This window comes from Thalassophryne amazonica, chromosome 20, assembly GCF_902500255.1.
Source record: "Thalassophryne amazonica chromosome 20, fThaAma1.1, whole genome shotgun sequence".
NCBI classification, from domain to species: domain Eukaryota; kingdom Metazoa; phylum Chordata; class Actinopteri; order Batrachoidiformes; family Batrachoididae; genus Thalassophryne; species Thalassophryne amazonica.
In genome coordinates this window covers 66,959,901-66,968,599 of record NC_047122.1, presented here as the reverse complement: position 1 = coordinate 66,968,599, position 8,699 = coordinate 66,959,901, and positions in this window count along the sequence as shown.

Genomic DNA, 8,699 nt, shown 5'->3' with positions numbered 1-8,699 from the left:
TGATGAGTCCACATTTCAAATTGTTTTTGGAAATCATGGACATTGTGTCCTCTGGACAAAAGAGGAAAAAGACCATCCAGATTGTTACCAGAGCAAAGTTCAAAAGCCAACATCTGTGATGGTATGGGGGTGTGTTAGTGCCCATGGCATGGACAACTTACACATCTGTGATGGTATGGTGGTGTGTTAGTGCCCATGGCATGGACAACTTACACATCTATGATGGCACCATCAATGCTGAAAGGTACATCCAGGTTTTGGAGCAACACATGCTGCCATCCAAGCAACGTCTTTTTCAGGGACGTCCCTGCTTATTTCAGCAAGACAATGCCAAGCCACATTCTGCAGTGTAACAACAGCATGGCTTCGTAGTAAAAGAGTGCAGGTACTAGACTGGCCTGCCTGTAGTCCAGACCTGTCACCCATTGAAAATGTGTGGCGCATTATGAAGCGCAAAATACGACAACGGAGACCCCGGACTGTTGAACAACTGAAGTCATACATCAAGCAAGAATGGGAAAGAATTCTACCTACAAAGCTTCAACAATTAGTGTCCTCAGTTCCCAAACGCTTATTGAGTGTTGTTAGAAGGAAAGGTGATGTAACACAGTGGGAAACATACCACTGTCCCAGCTTTTTTGAAACCTGTTGCAGGCATCCATTTCAAAATGAGCAAATATTTGCACAAAAACAATAAAGTTTATCAGTTTGAACATTAAATATCTTGTCTTTGTGGTGTTTTCAATTGAATATAGGTTGAAGAGGATTTGAAAATCATTGTATTCTGTTTTTATTTACATTTTACACAACGTCCCAACTTCATTGGAATTGTGGTTGTATATTTCTGATTATTGCACTTTATCTTCACACCATGTCAACTCTCACTGACACTGTAATGCAGATATAATTGTAATGACTCTAATCATGTTTCATATTTATAAGTTCTGGTATAATTTCTGACTTTCTGTTCATGAGAAACTGCCTGGATTTGAGTGTTTGAGTGCAACAGAATGTACTTTAACATGTAGAAATTCAAACTTTCCTGGGAGATGTTCCCCTAAATCCCTCTTTGGAGACTTTGGCCAGTACACACAAACACTTTGCTGCCGGCCAGCCAGACCCACCTACCTGCCACAAATAAGTTCCCTTTTTTCACTTTCATGATGATTATTCATGTCGTTGTTGAGCTTTGTTTTCACAGTGACATTATGTAACAGCCATAAGTTTAGAAATTTTAAAATAAAGAAGCCTGTTTTTTCCAGAAAAGAAGCCGAGTTGACCTGAGAAGGACGTAACACTGATCAATGCTCATGTTTGTGGGGTTGGGGCTCAAATCCAGAGGCCTTTTTGTCAACTAACCCTAACCTTAAACCTCACTTCAGGGAACTAATGTGAACGTAAATAGACCACGTTCCCAGAGTATGAACTCTTCACCTCCACTTGGTTTACAGCTTATTCGGCTGAAACGCCTCCCTCCACTTCGCCGCCTCTTTGTCGTCGTCCGGATCCATCAGTCACAAGACTGTCGTCTCTTTTTTCTTTTTCTTTTTTTTCTTTCTTCCCAAACCACAAGCCTGTACTGGGTTTGCAGACAAAGACACAAACATAAAATGGTAACTGCTGGGTCAAGCCAGTATGACAGAGACCGTCTGAGCGTCTGGAAGGAGGAATTCAAGAAAATGGACGAATACAGTTTTATTGCTACCTACCTAAAACAGTTAATTATATATGGTTGTTGATGTGGACTCTTTTCTGTGAACAAACTCTGCGGTTCTTTGAAAGCTGCCTATTTGATCTTCGCTGTCCGTTTCCGTCACAGTGACAGATGCTGTGAGTCCACAGTGGAGGACAGTCGGAGACACAGAGGCCAGTTCCTTCCAGTTCAAGGCCACACCTTCTAGTTCTTACAGTATCCCCAGGTCTTTGGACACAGCACTGATCCATCTATCCATCTCACACACCATCTCACCCTTATTTGTGAATAAGATCCCAATATACTTGAACTTTTCCACATGCAACTTTTTTTTTTACAACAGAGAGACCATGGTCTCAGATTTGGAATAGCTGATCCTCATCCCAGTCACTTTGGGACTTAGTGTCAAAGCAGCCCAGTGCACATCGGAAGTCACTGTGTGATGACTCCAATAGAACCACATCATCCGCAAAAAGCAGAGATGTAATTCTGAACACCTTTCAGTCCCTGACTGCACCTTGAAATCCTGTCCATGAAGGTCACCAATGGGATTGGTGACAAGGGGCATCCCTGGTGGAGTCCAACACCCATCAGACACAACTCAGCTAAAATGCCAGATTTTGCATTGCAGCAGACTCAGTACCTCATATTCCTGCAGAACGCCCACCAAGATGTCTCAGGGGAACCAGTCATAGGCCCTTACCAAGTCCTTAAAACACATGTAGACTGGTTCCCAGACTGCCTCCAATAGCCACGCAAGGTTAAAAAAAACAAAAATGAATAAGCTCATTTAAATTGTCTGTATATTGCAGGGCTGGTGGCCAAGTGGTTAGTGCCCTTGGTTTCAATGCAACAGGTTCCTGGTTCAAACCCCACTCCTGCCACATTTTTCCATGTAATGTGGAATTGTGTCAGGAAGAGGATCCGGTGTAAAACTTGTGCCAAATCAACATGCAGATCCACGTTGGATCTGCTGTGGCGACCCCTAGTGGAAACAAGGGAGCAGCTGAAGGGTTTTACTTTAAATTGTCTGTATATTTGTATTTATACAAGGTTTATTAGAAAACTAACCGGCAGTTTTATAAAAAAAAACTATATGGATTTGAATCACGTGCGATTACACCAGACATGCTTGAACCCTCGGGCGCATGCGTGAGTTTTTTCACGTCGGTGACATCATCCACCTGTGGGCAGGCTTTGAGTGAGCACTGGTCCCGCCCTCTCGTCTGAAATCCTTTGTCTGAGACGCTGCTGGAGACGGCGCGCGTTGCTTTATCAAAATTTTTTCAGGGCCTGGGATATCCGAGTGGACACTATTCGAGAAATTCTGCTGGTTTTCGGTGAAAAGTTTAACAGCTGATGAGAGGTTGTGGAGTTTCTTTCGCTTTAAGGACAGCTCACAAAGCGGATCGGTGCGGTGCGGTCGGAGGTGGCGTCTGTCTGGCTGTTTCGAGCTGAAAACTTCCTAATTTAAGGCTCTGTTCACCCAGGACGTCGTCAGAGAACAGAGAAGTGTCAGAAGAAGTCGGCATGAGGAGTTTATGCGGACATTCCACTGTTAAAGGAGATTTTGTAATGAAAGAACGTGCGTGCAAATTCGCCGAGTCAGTTCCGTGACGACGACGCAAATCCGTCTGCGCCGCAACAGGAAAAACACCTCCGTGTTGAAAACCATTTGTAAAATTCAGGCGGCTTTTGATGGCTTTCAACAAGTGAGTAACTGAGAAATTGTTTAACAGCTTGGGCATGTTCCAACTTGTCCGTTAAGGTTTCCAACGGAGGTGTTTTTCCTGTCGCGACCCCCCGCGGTCGGGTCCGGCCCGACATGCGATTCTGCCCGCACGTTCTTTCATTACAAAATCTCCGTTAACAATGGAATGTCCGAATAAACTCCTCATGCCGACTTCTGAAAGTTCTCTGTTCTCTGATGACTTACTGGGTCAACAGAGCCTGAAATGTGGAAGTTTTCAGCTTGAAACAGCGAGACGCTGCCGCCTCGAAGCGCAGATCGCCGTCAGGCGCCGTGGACCGTCCTTAAAGCGACACTACCAGACCAAAATCTCTCATCAGCCGTTAAAATGTTTACCGAAAACCAGCTGAATTTATTGAATGGTGTCCACTCAGTTGTGCCTTACTGTTTTGAAAAAATTTTTATCAAACAAAGCAACAGTCTCTGAGCCATTCCTAAACAATGAAAAAACGACGAGAGGGTGAACGACTCCTCACTCAAAGACTGCCCACAGGCGAATGACGTAACCGACAGGCGTGAAAAAACTCTTGCATGCCCACAAGGGTTCAAGCATGTCTGATGTAATCACACGTGATTCAAATCCATATGGTTTTTGAAAAAAATAATAAGGTCGGATACTTTTCTAATAGACCTCGTATATTCAGGATGAAAACTGCAGATCTACGACTGAACTGACTCTTAAAATGTGTGCAATATGTGTGCGTTGTTCATTGAAAAAGACTTGTATGAAAACTCAAAGTTTTCCTTCCACATTTCTATTAATCTTTCTTCATTGTTATAATGCTGTGTTTTTTTTTTTGGTTTTTTTTTTGGTTTTTTGGTTGTCAGTGGAGAACGCGGTTGATAAAGCATTCAGTTTTTCATTATTAAAAATGACTTTCTGAGCTTCAAATGTCAAGGAAGAAACGCAGTAATAAATTAAAACATGATTAAAAATATTGGTTTATATACACTATATTGTCTGAATGACAGTATAATTTATTATCTGAGATAACAAATAACCTCTATTTTAATCACAGTGAACTTCCTTGATCCAACACGACTTTGGCTGGGAACAGGAACAACGTGAGCTGCGGTTTTGTCTAAGCTAGGAGAGAGGCGCGTACTGTGTCATCATGCTAATGCCTACTTGTGCTCATTTCCAAAGACTAATCTTGCCTGGAGGGGAAATGGGCACTGATCCACTTCGTGAGCTGTGAGGAACCTTGTTTTGTCTCGACATGTCATCACTTTCTCCAGGCAACTGGAAAAAAAGACTCATTAAATAAGAAAGAAAGGCTGTACTGTGCTCACCAACAAATTATCTATTTATCTATCTACAATCTCACAGAATTCTCCATGTCACATGTCATCACCTATGAACCACCACAGGGGGCGCACTGTTGTTATTGCCTTATTGTTCTGGGATATACAGTTAGTGCTTCCAGTTTTTGGCACAGTGTTTATTGTTAAAAATACAACCAATATGTGTAAACCAGACTCGACAAACTAAGTAATAAATAAATAAATACAAACAGGGGTCATTTCAGAGTAATTGATCATTTTCCTATACAATAAATGACATTTAGTTTATTATTTTGACCTAAACATTAATTCAAATTGATGTAATGAATATAGATATAATATTACACTGCTCAACAGTGTGATTAATATGAATTTGTAAAAGTAATCCCCTTCGGCTGCTCCCTTGTTTGCACTCGGGGTCGCCACAGCAAATCCAAGGTGGATCTGCATGTTGAATTGGCACAGGTTTTACGCCGGATGCCCTTCCTGACGCAACTCCACATTACATGGAGAAATGTGGCAGGGGTGGGATTTGAACCCAGAACCTTCCGAACTGAAACCAAGCGCATTAACCACTTGGCCACCACCCCTGCTTCTTAATATGAATTTGTAGTTTTAGCAAATAGCTTTACCTTCAGGACCACAACAGCTCTTATAACTTATGTGTGTGCTTATAACTTGTAACTGTGCTTATAACTGCACAGTATCCATGCTTCTGTGCACCGATTTGCAACTTTTTCCACTACCCGTGTCAATAAAGCTAATAGCACAGTGACATCACTGATTCATGTTAAACATACAGGTCAAAGTATCTGTGAAACTGACTGATCTGGACAGACTGGACTCTCCTGGCTGTCATCTTTAACTTCCCTCCAATGTCAAAGACAAGGAGAGCAACTTACTGTCCAAGTGAGGTTGTTGTTAGTCTTTCAGCAGTGGAAAACTGATTGTTTAGTAACAGCACTGACATGAGACCTTCAGGGACCCAGATAACAATGCGGAATTGCAAACCTAATGCACTGGAGTGTGAATTAATATCATTATTCAGCTCAAAAATGGTAGTTACAACTAAACTTAATTTTGTGTGATGCATTAGATAATCATTTAATATATCAGAAAAAAATAAGATTTAAGTAAACAACCTACAACGTCGAGACAAAGAAGTGAAAGCAGATGGAGATGAGAGATGCAGCTCAGCCAATGATGATGTCAATTGGTGGCTCTGTTGTGTGACTCGGACTTCATCCACAGGCGCATCCAGGTCAGGAGACAGAAGTGAGATCATGAAGTCACTGCTCAGTGTTTCCACAGTTTATGACAGATTCATGATGTTCTGCTGAGCTTGGTCCCTGCAGCTCCGAGACCACTGATGATTATATGTTCATGTAACGAGCTGGAATCATCATAAAATTCCACTATGTGATGGAGATGTTGGTCCATGTCAGACTAATACCCCCGTCACACATAGCCAGAATCACATAGAATGACGTCAGAATGATGAATCGAACATGTCAATTTTCAATTTATTTTCATTTATGTAGCACCAAATCACAACAGAGTTGCCTCAAGGCGCTGTTCAAAACGGAAATCCGAAAAGTGTCAGATTTCAGTTCCAAAATGTTCTAACAACCATTTGCAAGAGTCCACACAGTTGGTCAAAATCAGCCGGCGGCCCCGAGTGTGATGCAATGTTCAAAACCATCCGGGCACCATCGCGATGGGACACCTATCCGATGGCGGTCCATAGACAATCTGGCGACCACACAGTAAAATCACCAGTGTTAAATTAACACTTATAGTGTGAATTAACTATAAGTGTTAAATTAACACTGTCAGTGTTAGCTTGTGCAATTTAAATATTCCGATGCTGGCAAAACGGGATCCAAAACAATTTGAGTGCATATGAGGGAACCTCAAGATGGATCTGGCATGGCAGAGCCTTCTGGTATGACCTGCACGTGCCTCGTATCAGATCTATCAGGGTCTCAGCATCAACCATGAACAGGATAGGATGAATCTTCACTACATTTTGCAGATGGAAGAAAGCAGTCCTCGTAATGTCTCTAATACGGAGGTCAAAGGACAATGTAGGGTCAAAAATTACCCCAAGGTTCCTCACTATGTCCGTATGATGTATAACACATGAACCTAAACTAAGCGCAAGCTGGTCAAATTGATGCCGATATCTCGCTAGGAAGTTACTAGGCATCCAGCTTCTCATTGCTGCAATCTTCTAAGGATTTTATATGGATGAGATTACCAGCAGTTATCGGCATGTATACCTGAGTATCATCAGCATAACAGTGAAAGGTAATCCCAAAACACCGTAATATGTGCCCAAGGGTTCCTATATAAAGGGAGAAAAGCAGGAGGCCTAAAATGGATCCCTGTGGAACCCCGAACTTTATGTCACTAAGGTTAGAGGTGGTGTTATTATACAAAACACAATGAGAATGACTGGACAGGTATGACATCAACCACACCAGGGCACTTCCAGTAATCCCAAAATGATTCTCCAGTCTATCATGTAAAATATGATGATCCACGGTATCAAACACAGCACTAAGATCTAACAGCACCAGAACCATAGGGGAGGTGGGAAGGTGATGGTCTAGTGGTTAAGGCGTTGGGGTGTGAATGTGAGGCATTGATGTGTAAAGTGCTTTGAGCATCTGATGCAGGTGGAAAAGCGCTATATAAATGCAGTCCATTCACCATTTAATCATAGTGGTGTCCGAATCCACTGCAAGCAGAAGATCATTCATTACTTTAGTGAGAGCCATCTCTATGGAATGACATTTTCTAAAAGCAGACTGCTGTGGCTCAAAGAGATTATTCTCAGTAAGATAGTCTACGAGCTGCTGTGACACCACTTTTTCCAGAATTTTAAAACAAAATGATAGATTTGATTACAGCCTATATTTTTTCAATACACTAGGGTCAAGATTAGATTTCCTAAGTAACAGTTTAATTGCTGCAGATTTAAAACATTTAGGAATAGATCTGGAAGTTAATGAGAGATTAATCCAGCACAGTCGGTCCAAGAGTGGGCCACAGGTCCTTAAACAGTTTTGTTGTTATAGGATCAAATAAACAGGTGGTGCTTTTTGTAGATGTCACAAGTTTCATCAGCACGCCTAGTGAGATACTCTCAAATTCTGTAAATCTAGGAAACACCTCAGTGGTAGCACCCACCTCCATAGCAGGGTGTAGTGGCTGGGCTAAGGTGTGCTGAGATATGCTCAAACTAATGACTTCTACTTTCTTCTCAAAGTAATCCAAGACGTCCTGTGCTGAAAAGGAAGAGGTGGCCGTCCATGATTAAGAAATGCTACCGTGTCAAATCAAATCAAATCAAATCAATTTTATTTATATAGCGCCAAATCACAACAAACAGTTGCCCCAAGGTGCTTTATATTGTAAGGCAAGGCCATACAATAATTACGTAAAAACCCCAACGGTCAAAACGACCCCCTGTGAGCAAGCACTTGGCTACAGTGGGAAGGAAAAACTCCCTTTTAACAGGAAGAAACCTAAGATAAGATGGGACCTGATTATTCAAAACCTTATAAGTAAGAAGAAGAATTTTAAATTCTATTCTAGAATTAACAGGAAGCCAATGAAGAGAGGCCAATATGGGTGAGATATGCTCTCTCCTTCTAGTCCCTGTCAGTACTCTAGCTGCAGCATTTTGTCAAACAAAAACGTACAGTAATGCTTATGTTTACTGATCAAATCAGAGTAATAGGTCCGCTTTGTAGCCAGTAGTACATGCTTATAATCTAAACTAGCATCACGCCACGCAAGGTGGAACACCTCTAACTACACCAAGTAACCATTGAACCAAGGCTACTGTGCCTTGGGAAGGCGTGGCCTTAATAGAGGGGGCGCAAGCTTATCAAGTATAGTTTTCTGCTCTAAATTTAAACAATCCACACGACTGTCTACTGACTGAGCATTCTCCAACCTTGA